The sequence below is a fragment of the Adelges cooleyi genome, unplaced genomic scaffold, assembly GCF_023614345.1.
Source record: "Adelges cooleyi isolate 19-005CV unplaced genomic scaffold, UGA_ACOO_1.1 ACOO_flye_CR_arks_rails_tigmint_CR_PRNA_2, whole genome shotgun sequence".
In the NCBI taxonomy this organism is placed as follows: Eukaryota; Metazoa; Arthropoda; class Insecta; order Hemiptera; family Adelgidae; genus Adelges; species Adelges cooleyi.
The window spans coordinates 12529101-12543421 of NW_026095860.1; positions in this window are offsets into that span (position 1 = coordinate 12529101).

The window sequence follows — 14321 nt, forward strand, 5'->3', positions numbered from 1 at the left end:
TTGACTAAATATTTTTTCAATTGGTAACTTAAGAATGATTTGGTAGCATATTCCAATGACCTTGATAAAAAATATACTGTCTAGGTCATATTTATAAGGGTTTATTACTAATTTTGTCTTTATTTTTTTTGACGATGTTTCCGGTGCACCCTATTTATTTCTGTTTTGAATTACTCGGTATTTAGTGGACCGATTTGTTTGTTTTTTTTTCATTCTACGTATTTATTAGTGAACATTATTATGGTCAAAAAAAATCGACTGACATTTTTAGTTCAGAAAAAAACCCACCGTGCAGCAACGACAGCAGTCAATAACGATTTTAAAATGAAATAAGTCGGAAAGTTTTGAAACTTGGCAGAAATGTTCTGTATGATTTCTTGGTTGACCAAAAAAAACCGCCACCCCTTCGAAGACCGGAAGTGTCCGCCATTTTGGTTTTTAAGTATGATTTTTAAGATTTTAAGTTTTTTTCTCAATTATTTTACAAAATATTAATTTTACGGCGAAAGTAGTTCTATTTAAAAATATAGCTAACAACATTTTCAACAAATATAGTTCTATACTTTTTTCTGTCAGTTGAATAGCAAATTGAGTATATCTCACCGAGCGTCGTAATATTTAACGACGCACGCTATAATGGAGTGTACTATAGGTCGATAATTAATTATTATTACCTACATAATTTATCAGAAATAGAATAAAAAATAAATATAATAAAATTTTTTTTTCAATTATAATTAATTAATAATTCTAAATATTATACTGCTCATAAAATAATCTCTTGGTATGCATGGTGGGACACATATAATCCCACCTACACTAACTCGTGTTTCCATATATATATATATATATATTTTACTTAATAATAATTATATGTATGGAATTAAAAAAAGATTATAATAGAAGTTATAACAATTAAATAAAAATTTGGTAGGCTGTGCAACAACGGGGTAGAAGAATCTGAAAAACGTGTGCTGGAAAGAGATAAACAATCGCATGATATTTCCACTGACGAAATGATATTATTATCAATATATTTTATAGATGGTATTATCCTATGACATTTTTATTAGGTTAACAAAATAAATATCGAATCGGGATATTTTTAAATAACACATAAATTTAATCTTTGGCGGGAAACGGCTAGGGTGATAACGGCCGAGAGTCATTTTGGCGGAAAACGGTGACGGCCCAAAAATCTTACAAGAACGGTACTGTAATATCTAGCCCGACACTTAGTAGCCAGTGCGGTAGAATGTACAGAATAAACCAAGAGGTTGAAATAGGCAGAGAGTTATAACGAAACAACACAATCGTTTATGACAATAAGTTTGTATAATGTAATAGTTGCACTGTAGATAATGTACTCACTAAAAGCTTAATCTAAGGTACTACTTTATGGGGTATTTATATGAGTGTTTAACAATAGTAATCCTAGGTGGTAACCGATAATAAGTCTGCACACGTCGTCTTGCACGGAAGATGTTGTCACCCGTCCTTGCCTCGTGTCGGTGCATCGAAGTCCCGATGCACATGCAATAGTATATGCATGTTGGACGTGATCGGTATACATTACAGTACTTTATCGAGCCAAAGATTTTAAAATTCACCCCTTCCTCTTCAAAGTCGAAAAACACCCAAAAAAATGATCATATTTTTCAACTTAAAATCATGGAGTGCTATAACTTTTTTAAAATTAGCGGAATTAGACATACATTAGAGTTTAGACGTAGTACCTATATACTTACGTTGACAAACCAAATAAATATCCAGAAAGACTTTCCCGCAAAAAGAGTAGAAATATTATCTTTATTTCATTTTGTTGGATGTAGTTTTAAGGTCGGTCAAATAAACTGAATGCAGATCTAAGGGAGGCTATAATAAAAGGTATTCAATATATTTGTTTAGCCATTAGCAGATTAGCTACTTAAGTGGTTTTTTCTTTTTGCTTGGGAAGATGACATTTTCGTTTGTTCTCTAGTGAATTATTCTAGTAAGCAAGAGCATGCAATATTCATACAATGTATAATGTTTATTCTGCAAATCTTTCATTTGATACAATAAAAAAAATCCTTTCGTTTACCATAGATCCTATTACTTTCGAATGTTTTACTTCTCCTAATACTTCTGAATTAATTCTTAATTAATGACCCTTTAATGTGCTGTGCTTTTTCGAAATTATTATAAAAATAAATTACTAAACTCCTAACATAAAAAATGATAAATATCTTTGAATTTGATTTATCGAAAAATAAAAAGTAAACACCAATAATCATTAGCATAAAAAACATTTGACCTCTACATTCCAAATGCATTCCAACAACGCTTCTGTTTGTGGTAAAGTTTTTCGTTAGAAATTCCTCAAATATTCTTCAGCGCAAACCCCTCTCATAAAATTATCGATTGTAAAATACAACTGTTGTTAGACACATTTCAATCGTGTCTATAGAATTTTCCCGAAAAAAAAATAATAAGGACACCGAAGGAGCTTTAAAACCGACTAAAATTACAATTCAACTGGGGTGAAAATATCCTGCTATAAAGTTGTAATCGTTTGAATGTACCTAGCTTAAATTAGATATTTAAGTATTAAATTAATTTTATAATTCAACTAATTTTATTAGTAACAATGAAAATTACCTCACTGCAATATTTAACGAAATTTAATAATTTACAACTCAATTTGACTAAAACACATATTATTTCAAGATTACTAATGAAAATGAAAAATATCTTGAATGATATAATCGAAAATGCATTAAATTAGAAATGATAAAACTGTCATAAATACTAAATAGGTTTACCGAGGTAGACTATAGACAGATAGGTTGGTCTTATCTATACATAATTTGCTCTTTGAATAATACAGTATTGAGAAGTAGATTATATATGAAATATAATATAGATGCACACAGCTCACGTTTAATATTATTTGATTAATTACTACGATAATTTGTTGTATTTATATGTATTTGTTTTTAACATTTTAAAGATAATAAGTAAACCGTGTTTCAATAACAAATAACATTACTCAAACCATAATAATATTCATTAATTAACATAAAATACACAATGGCCAGACAATTGTAAACAAACTATATTAGTCAATTAATTATCTTGCAAAGAACTTAAGCGAACGTTTTGGTATAAATTATAACCAGCTCGAATCTAGGACTTTTTTTTTTTTAAAGATTAAGGTATGTACTATGTCTTATTTCTATTTTTGGTATTAGTATTTTTTTATTGCGTGTCATTCACTCTACAGGAGGTTGGTGCATCGTAAAAATTAATGATTTTTAAAATAAATGTCAAAAAACTTAATTATGCGTAGAGTTGTATAAATTCAAATTCGAATAATAAGTTGGCTTCTTTTATTTACTGGTTTTATATATTTTTTAAATGTAGCATATATTATATTTATACGAAATAATGGTTTAAAATATAATTACTTAAAAAAAAGCACTTACACACACTATTTAAATAATATGCTTTAAAATGATTCTAATAACTTGTAATTCGAATAATTGAACTTCAAATTATTCAAATAATTTTCATTCGAATAATTAATTTTGAAATTATAGTTTATTGTTGACTAAAATATGAAAACTTAAAAATAAGGAAAACCTTTGGTTACACGCTTATACTTCTGTTCGAGATTTAAATACCACCAACTGACTTAACCTGACTTGTTCTTAGTTCATGTGATATTTTTCCTCCATTGTTTGTCTCTTATATTAAAGATGTATCTAAATGTCTGATGATCGTGCAAATCATAATACCACTTTACCATCTTAGTAGTATACCTATGAAAAAAAGCCAGCTTAAAAAAACATTTCTACACCGGACGCTACCTAATTACATTCTACCGCTGAATATATTTACTAATGATATATACTTATCCTTGCCGTCATCCATGTTGTTTTCTTATACCGGACACATGTGATTGTTACTTTATTTACTTTACTAAAAAACAAAGAGAAAGCGACTTTTCCACGAGCACGCAATAACTAAATCAAACGATATAAATTGTTTTAACATAAAAACAATACTATCTCATATGATGAGGCTAAACTCTACTATCTCATTTTAGTGAAAATAATAAAGATAAGAAATTCGAACAGTAAAATTATTGTACTTCTGGAAAATACATTAAATTCAATTATTTAATTTACAGTAATTATGAATAAACGTTATATAATAATAATAATAATATATTTTTTTTTCAAAAGTTTATAAAACAGTTAAGTCGTAAATCACCACGGTGCCTTTTAATCGGTACCAAATTAGACAAAACAAATTACCTAGTTTTTAGGTGTATAGTAACGTATTTTATATATAATACAGTTACTATAAAATCCAGTTAGGTTACCATAAAAACCGGTTTTGTAATATAATAATATAATATATGAAATGTAAAAGATTCTTAATTAAGTTAATGGAAATTGGCAAACGCTGTTAACCTAATTAACTTCACTCTTCCAGCCATTGGAGCTTCATCATTGGATGGATCATCATCCGATCTTTACACACGTCATACATTGCTAATTATATATCTTTCTTATTGTACCTTATGCTTATTGTACCAATTTTTAACTGTACAGATTGTATATTTTTCAAATAAAAAAAAATCGAAGGAAATAAATCATATAACTATATTATCACTATATTAAAGGAACCGATTTTCTAATTTCATTAAAAGTGCATACCGAAATGCATCAGGTATAATACATACTGAATTACATCAGCGATAAATCAGGTATAATGAGGTATAAATATATTTATGTAAAATATATAAAGCTTAAACTGGTCAACTACCTACCAAACTATAGGCAGACAACTCGTCTAATTATAATTCTTCTAATTAGATTTCTATTTTGCTTTCGATCATCGTATTCAATGATAACTAACTAGCATTACCATACATAATTGGACATTTTCCTACGGGCTTCTTTACCCGTTTATTTGCCCCAAAAACTTCTTTGCTTCTTTTTCACCAAATCCAATCACAATTCATTCTATTGGCCATATGTACCAAACCGCTCTATAAATAAGTGCAAAATTGTACAAATAATAGAGTCACATTAACATGGACTAGTTTAAGAAACTACCAAACCACGTTAACGGTGAGTCGATGATCGTTCGTGAAGCATAAGAAAGCAAAAATCTTCATAGAGACTAAATGAACATGACTTGGGGACAATTGGCAACAACCGGACATGTTCATTTTACACCGACATCCCATTTTCACTAACATGATCGGAAAAAAATGCGTTTTGTATTATCTTTGTAAGTAGTCAATCATTATTATTGTTTGTTTCGCCAAAATGTAGATACATTTTCCATGAACGTTTTTCCATAAAAAAACAATTTTTGATAAATTTTTTTTTGACATGTCTTTTGGCCGTTGTTGCGCCCAAGTCTTCAAATATTGTCAACGCAATAGGATTTTAGACTAAATAAGGAATCCATTAACCGCCGGCATGACCTTCCAAGCTACTTCTCGTATCTACTCTTCTCTGCATACACAGCTGCCGGGCGAAATACAATATATGCAAATATCGAGAGAGAGACAGGGAGGGAGGTGGCAGGGTGGGGTGGTAGTCGTTCAATATAAATATTATTAGTAGTATAAAACACTCTACCGGTGGCGTATAGTAGAAGTAATTTATCGTACGGATTTATTTTTTAATTTTTTTTTCCACGCTGATAACACTGTATTAGTCGCGACGACCATAGCGCACATCACGTACCGGTACGGTGTTGTTATTCAATATTAACTCAAAAACGGCTTTTTGTTTTGGCTATACTCGTTTGTCCATTAGACTATATGCAGTTCCACGTATTTCTCGTATGGCAATACACGTCTTGTGTATAATGTAATAACGCGTATAGGTAGTAACCATAGGTAAATGTATAATAGTGTTTTAGCACCGTCGGTCGACCGAGTCAGGCGACAGGTCAGTACGTGGGTTTTTTAACGTTCCTCGTTTAACAACGTCCTCGAGTCGCGACCGTACACAGCGTATAGGTGTATTTTACGGTCACGAGAAACCGTAGAATTCTTCTTTTTTTTTTTTTTAATGTTTTCCGACCATAAACGTGTTTGGGTCACTACTCTTTCACACGTCGTTCGACGATTATTGCCACTACTAATGGCGGATAGGGCACGCGGCACACACACGCACACAACTGCTCTAAAGGGGTAGTGTTGTGCATTGTAAAACACAAATATTGTATTATATCACGTCATGTGACCCGGACGGCTTACAATTTTCAAAAACTATTATATATTATTATTAATAGTGTAGCGTGTTCTTCCTAGGAAACGTTCGCTCATTAGATTGTTATGACGTTCCGGTTGTAAATATATAATATACACGTGTGTCAGGACAAAACCCTTTTTCCAGGGGTCACGTCGTTTGGTCGTCGCCGGCATGTGACACAAGATTATAATGTTGTGAGTATGAAAAAAAAAATACAATGCTTCGGTCACCGTGACAAATTGACTCGATCGTTTTTCGGGAAACTGGGTCAAAGGATTAAAGAATAATACAATATTGTCGTGTGTGTGTGTAAAACTACCTTTTCATTCAAAGGCACCGTGTCGGACACTTCCTATGTATTAAGTAGTGGCTTATGTTCAATAATAGGAAGTATCATCCCCTTGTTGCTCGAGTACACGTGGTCGTTCCCACGCCAAAGGTTGTTAGCGTGCGACTGTCCGTCGGCCATTTATTCTGTACCATCGTGAATCCTTTGCAGGATCCGAAGGAGTCACTGTGTGACTGGAGAGAGCACCGAAAAAGCTTATCAAGGAGTAACGGTGCACAGAGAAAGCCCAACGGATTGCACACAAGTTGTACAACGATAATGCATAATAATTTCTAAAAAAAAAAAAACCAGTGCAGTAAAGTTGGGGCATAGTAGTGACGGTGCATATTGGGTCATAGGTCAATCTGAATTATTACAACTGAAAGTGATTAATCACTTTTAAATAAACGTTTCGACGACAATCTGTAATGGTAGACATACAAATATCGGTAAATCAAAATTTATTTTTAGTACTACGGTGGATACGATTAGGATTGATCATCCGTCTTTTTGGTTTGTCAATGGTTAAGGGTGAGATTTTTTAATTTTTGGCCCAATAAAATACCTTTCAGGTCGAATTTCTGGTCCATAGAGTTGTTACTCGAAGAAGTCGGTTCAGCGGTTTAGAAGTGGGAAAGAAAACATTAACTTTCAACTGCGCATCGAAGCTAAAAAATATTATAAATTCTCGAGTGTAATATTATTATAATGGTATTCTATTACTTAATTATTCAAATTAAAAATGGATGAGGTCTGGCCAAAATAAATATTACAGCTGACAACTAAAACGAGCATCACGTGGGCAAATGTAATTTCTACCACGCAAGTCGGGTTTCCATATTGCCATTAAATTATAGTAATTGTAAAATATTAAGTATAATCGAATCCGACGGATCACGCGAAAATTCTTTGGAGATTACACACTCTTTTTGTTTACCCTCCGACGAACTAACTTAAATGGAGTGCAGAGTTCTAACCGCAAATTTTATCTTACACGAGAATTAATGTTACAGAAATGACTAGACCGACAGCTGAACCGTGTGACATGCCCTTGTGTATAACACTTGGCTATACCGTGTGATTTCTACACAAACATACCGTAAATTGTGTACAGGGTAAACCGCTATAGCCATTTTCCAACATAATTGATCTACCCATAAAAACGTTCAAACATCAGTTTAAGGGTAAGCCCTTAATGCACGTTTCTACAACCCGACGTAGAATCATAATCGGATGTCCCTAGCGCATAACAAACCAAAATCTTCATAAACACTTATATCTGTCAGTTATCTATTGATACTTTAACAAAATACACACACAAATATCCATTAATATCTCACTTGTCCTGGTTATTAAATAATCCATAGTTTAGGTATCTATTATAGTTTTATAAGTCTTGCCCTCCCTTTAGTTAAGTAAGTTTATGTTGATTATAATATTATAATGTCTATCTCAGAGCATAATCTGCACTACCCGTGCCCAAGTCAAAAAAGTTATGAGTCCACCACGTTCAAGGTACAATACTTGATATAAGATACACATTAATTATTATGTACTAGCCTATCACCTTATATACGTGGTGCGGCCATTAGCCAGTACAAGCTATACCTCGCAGAAAACCCGTTTATCCGTATGTCACATAGATTTTTTTTTATTCTTTAAGTCAGCAATTCTTGAGTATAATGTTATATTAATGGTTTACGATATTCCTTAGTCGAACCAGCTAAGCGGCGTCCGTGTTATGGATATAATATACATATATTATATTATTATATATACATTTATGTACAACGACGGTTTTGCGATAACGACCAGAGATGTATAGTCGATAAGGGCACGAGAGAATGTATAAAGACATTGTAAGTTATAACTTCTTGAAGTCATATACTACACAGTATTATTATGCACTAAGTATCCAAGAAAACGCATAAAAAAAGTGGTTTTGACCGTTTTTATACTTATAAATTATGATTAGAATATTTAAACATTTGCCGGCCGTTTAGTCTGTGTATGACTTTTAATCCGGTAACGAACAGTACCGATGAACAAGATATTGTATGCTCAAATCTTAACATAATTCAGCCAGCCCCTGGTCTGAAAACGAAAATTCATCCAGGCCAATAAAAAATATTTGGTTAACAGGAACTAGAATTACAAATAATTGTTTTTTTATTAATATTTTAGGAGATTTATGTTTTACTACATCCACGATGAAAAGAACTTTCAATATAGAATTTGTTTTATTAGACTAATGCCTACTTTTTTTGGATAAAACTTTCATAATCCAGTTTTATAAAACAATGATAGGTGTGACTATGTTAATGTGTTAAAAAATTTAATATTAATATTAAAATTACTAAATAAAAAGTAATTAAAAAAAAATACGTTTGAAAATAAAAGCTGAATGAGAAAATCGATGAAATTCAAAGTTTATAGATATTTTAAATTAATTTTGAACTTTTAAAAACGTTTCAAATCAACTAATTTAATTTTGAATAGGTTTATTAAGAATATTATATATTTAAAAAACGATTTTTGTGAAAAAGATGAACAAAAATGGAAGTGACATAAATGTGAATGTCGAAATAAATGTATAGAGTGACTTAGATAAGACATGTAAGGAATGAGTACATAAAACTAGAAAAAATTACTTTGAAAATGACGTGTAAAAATAAGGTAGGAAAGTGAAATAATAAAATAGTTGAAGAGAACATGGTGTAAGGGTTCAGAAGTAGAGATAGACGATGAAGAATTGAGGAATATGATAGATGAAGATGTTTGGTGAAAAGAAAGTTAAGAAAAATGATAAAAAAAATAGTTATAATGTTTTTTGCTGCGATAAGATTAACAAATTATTACAGATATAAATTTAGAATCGTTTTGTCAATTTTTGATAAATTTTATAACGCCATAAATTTTAAAGTATAAAAAAATGAAACATTTTAGATTTTTACTAATTTTTTATGAGGAAGAATTGCATTTTATAATCTTTGGCCCCTATAAATTACATTCAATGACCAATATCTTAGCTATTAATTGTGTGTATGAAAAAAATCGGACCAGTAAATAAAAATGTATCTTTGAGTCAGCCAAAAAAAAAACCAGTTAATTGTGAAATTAATTTTTTTTCGAAGGTGCGAATAATTTGTAATGAACTTAATATTTATATGTATAATATTAATATTTATATTTTCGCGTGGCTCGTTATGTGTATTTGTGATAAAAATTCAGCCTGGAATGACTTACAAATAATACAGTGAATACTGACATGAACGTTGTGCTACAACAAAAATCTGAGACATAGAAGCTTCTCACGAATGTATTTTTCAATTCCCATTTAGTATTTAAATAAAATATGCGTAAAAAAATTAGTGGCAAAAAAACCGAGACATCGAGTTAGTCTCCTCGTCGATAATAATAATTCTCACACGGCTAAAACATAGCATGGGAATAGTTTTGGGTTGCGATTCCGTCGGAGAACTATTCCGAACACGTGCTTGTCTTAAATAATAATTATTAGTATACTGAGACGTTGTCGTGTCCCTTTGGTTTTGTTTCACAAAAAAAAAAAATGGTGAAAAAACGAAAGAAGTAATAAATAAGTCAGCGGCAAAGTTAGACGATAGTACAATGTGGGACAGACAGTGATTTAGATCAATTTGAAAGTAAATTCTGGGATCCGAAATTAACTCCAGCATAAATAATTAAAATTGTACCCTTCAAACAAAAAAAAATTCTCACTCAACACAACAAATGTATAAATATATTTTTAAAGTCCAATATAGATTTAAAAAAAATTTTAATATTTTTTAAAAACTTTTACTGTACTGAACAAATAGTTTTACCAAGATTTTCACAAATTACACTCTGTATATATAATATTTTTATTAATTTAAAAGTAAAATATAAGTTTTAAAAATGTAGACCTCTTTGTTTTTTTATTTGTTAGTTAATTTTCTGTATGTTAAACGCGATTGAAGAAAAACATTGCCAATTATTTTTTTAAGTCGCTAACTGTCTGCCAACTGCGCTGAAGGTTTTTGTTCAGGTTGTTTTTATTGGTTATACTTTATGGTCACTGAGCACGGTTAATCGTCAAAATAACATATCATAGCACGGTCAGTAGCGCGATATCCATTTTCAGAATCGTTCCATTCCATATGTATGCAGTATGTGTAGACATATACATATGGATATATAGACAATGTAGGCATAGGTTATACTTACCTGATTTCATTTTTTAATCTGCGGAATGGTTGGCCGTGCATTTACACAATTGCCTGGAAAAAAAAAAGAATTATTTTGTCGAAGAACTTTCCAGTACAACTCACCGATAAAGACATAGCAAGATGAAAACCGGAGACTTCAATAGGGTCACGTACTCATATATAGTAGTAGTAGTACTTGTAGTAGTCGGTATTCCACATGAACACATTTATAATTTGTAATTGTCGCATGTTCGCTGGAACTGTCATTTGCTCTCTCTAACGATTACAACAGTAATAATAAAAAAAAAAAAACGAATCGTGTAAAAGAAAATGTACTTTTAAGGATGAGCTTGATCGTACCTATAATAATTCAGTGTGTGAAATTCCTATGGTTGTTTTGTTGTTTTTATAGAAAATATTATTCTATAAGATGGTATTCTATAAAACAAAATTAAAAGCAATGTAGGTATATACTTATTTGGGCGTAATAGTAGTGCCTAACATAATAAATTACATCATTGAATTTAATAATCGCGATGGATTAATATATGTTTTGTTGTGTTGTTACTTGTTATCGTCCGAATATAATAAAATATTTGAATGTAATTTTCGATAAAAATGCACGCGTTGGCATCACATAATATTATCTGTCAAGTCTCAAGTCACATCTATAAGTACACCAATAAACAAATTATTCAACCTTTGTTTTTTTTTTTTTTTTAGTTATTAACTGGACGTTTGTATTTAACTTTGCTATTTAATTATGGACCACGGTGTACATCGTTATTGTCAACGATAATATTATTTATCAAACATACTATTTGAAAATCATTAAAAAATAAGTTCAAAATACAATGTTGTTCGTATCAATCGTTCTGGAATATAAGACTTACATAATAAATTTAATATTAACAATAATGATGTAACAAAGTTAATCTGTTAATAATAATATATGTAAAAAAAGAGAAAAACTGTTTGTTTTTTGAGATTTATTAAAAAGAAAAGTACCCAACACAAAAAAAAAATGTTCATCTTTGTTTTACCGAGTCAAAATGATGAAAATATCAAAATTCACAGTGAAAACAAATTGAATTGTATATGAAAATGCTTGTGTCGATTTCACATTGTAACCCTCATTATATACACACAATTCGTTTAAACACATGAGCTAATAAAAAACAATATATTACATACATTTTGCTTTAATTGACCGTAACCCTTTCTGCACCACCGTCGGCCATTAGTCTCCACCATGTGCAGACTAATAGTATTTTATGAATGATTAAAATATGTGTGCGTTTAAAACTACTATATTAAAATAATACCATACTGGGGTTCGGTGGTTCGCAGTCTAAGTGCTCGCATTTGTTTTTTATTTTTATTTAGACTATTTTTTTTTATTAAAGAGGCGACAGTACGTTACATCACCCGTCACAGTGGATCGATGAGTGTGTCCTGTTGACACGCAGCGCACTAATAACCTAATGATCTAATATATTATATTGTTTTTTTTTTTTTTTACATCCAGTGTAGAACAAAACTTTTAATCCCGTGGGAGCGGAAAGGCGCTTTATTGATGTTAACGGGCACCGCAGAGGAAACTGGATGTAAGCGTGTGTGTGAGTATACTGTATACATGACGCATAAACAAGCTGGCATAATAAAAAAAACCAATAACATCTGCGACAAATTTTAGATTTTGGTGTGTTATATACATATATATAATGAGTATTATTTTCTATTTGTTTGTCATGTGGTGAAACCTTTAGAAAAGTGGTGTATGCGAGAAAGAAGCTAATAAGGTTATAACACCCCCCCCCCCTTTGCCCTATTACGGTATGTTAAAACTATTATTAGAACTTTGTTAAAAGTGGTCGATAACATAGTTCAATCAAATCTATTTTCATAAGGTTAAAAACTCCTTTGCCAAATACTACATTCCACAAACATCTTTATCAATAGCCCATTACCCTTAAATGTTAAATGGGAGTTTCTTGTACTTAGCCTCTTCGTATGTTTTATTTTTTATATTTCTATTGTCTTAATAAGATGGAACTGAAATAAATTTAACTCATTTATGGTCACAGCCACATTGTAGGGAAGTATTGGTAGTATTATGTTACTGTGTGATGTCAGAAGAGTTTCATTAAAGTATAAACCTATGGGGTGAATGTGAATTAAATTTGTTTGAAAGGAGACATCTCTTAATTTAAAGGGTTGGACTATAAAATCTCTATCGACAGCTCTTTAATCATTGAAATATAATAACATCTTCAAGATGTAGGTTAAAATAAAAAAAACATGTTAAAGTTGTGGGTTATTTTAACAAAAATCAAGCAAATAGATCGAAACAACATTAAAATTAAAATAGTACCTATGTCAATAAAAAAACTTAATGGCAAGAACTCTAGTGAGCTTATAAAACCACACATGGGAATTAACTGAACGTTTTCCCATCCTAGTGTATTACATAAGCTAATTGCAAGAGCCTGGAAGTAAACAAACCTATTATTTATGTTTTGAGGTAATTTAAAAATATAATAAAAAATATATATGTAATTGAAGTCGCAAATTATACTAAAATATAAATCATGTGATTACAATTTATGAACGAGTAGCTACGTAATTGGGAGGGGGGAGAGTAATAATTAGACAGATTATTAGTAAATAAGGCACATTTACATTTGCCTTGATAAACTGTGGTCGATGAACCTAAAATGCACATAATTTACTAAACCGTACATAACATATACCTACATAATATGCGATACTATTATGTGTTTCCCCCGAAGGCGAGTTTTCGAATTTCTTGCTTTGTGCACAATTATTTTTGGTATACTCCTAAGGTATGGTTAATTTGTTATGCGCGTTTCTTACAACTATTCTTATGTATGAGAATCCAGTGGAACAGTTTGGAAACCAGTTTTGTGAAATACTCTCGTTGAACAAACATTCTACGCTATATTATAATCATTAAGTCGTATACTTCATTCTAAGACATAAAACAAATTTGTGACTTATTAAAACAAATTAGTCAAACAAATTAAAACGTTAATTGTAACAAAAAAAAAATCCCGGATAGGTGTAATCAGGTACTTACAGAGGTATAGGTACGCCCTCAACCCAAACGTTTTAAAGTACCTAATTATTCATATTATACTTCTTTGTTTTACAACTAAACCCTTCATTATTTTTTTTCTACGCGAAGGGCGTCAACTAATTTGACGTACACTATGGGTTTTTAAGTAACGATATTATTATTATGGTCGTCATCATCATCATCGACTAAACAAAAACTGTAATTAAAAAATAAAAAATCATATTCTTCGAACTCTGTGAGGTGTATTATTAAAGGGCACGAGAGCGTTTACTTTATACAGAGAAGGACATATTATGAATTCCATTAATTAAATCGGTATGTATAATTATAAAGTAATTATCAGTTATCTAGAAAATACAATTTACCCTATTTTAGCTTCGATGCGGAGCTGATAAGGTATTGTTTTTACAATAATGTGTTTT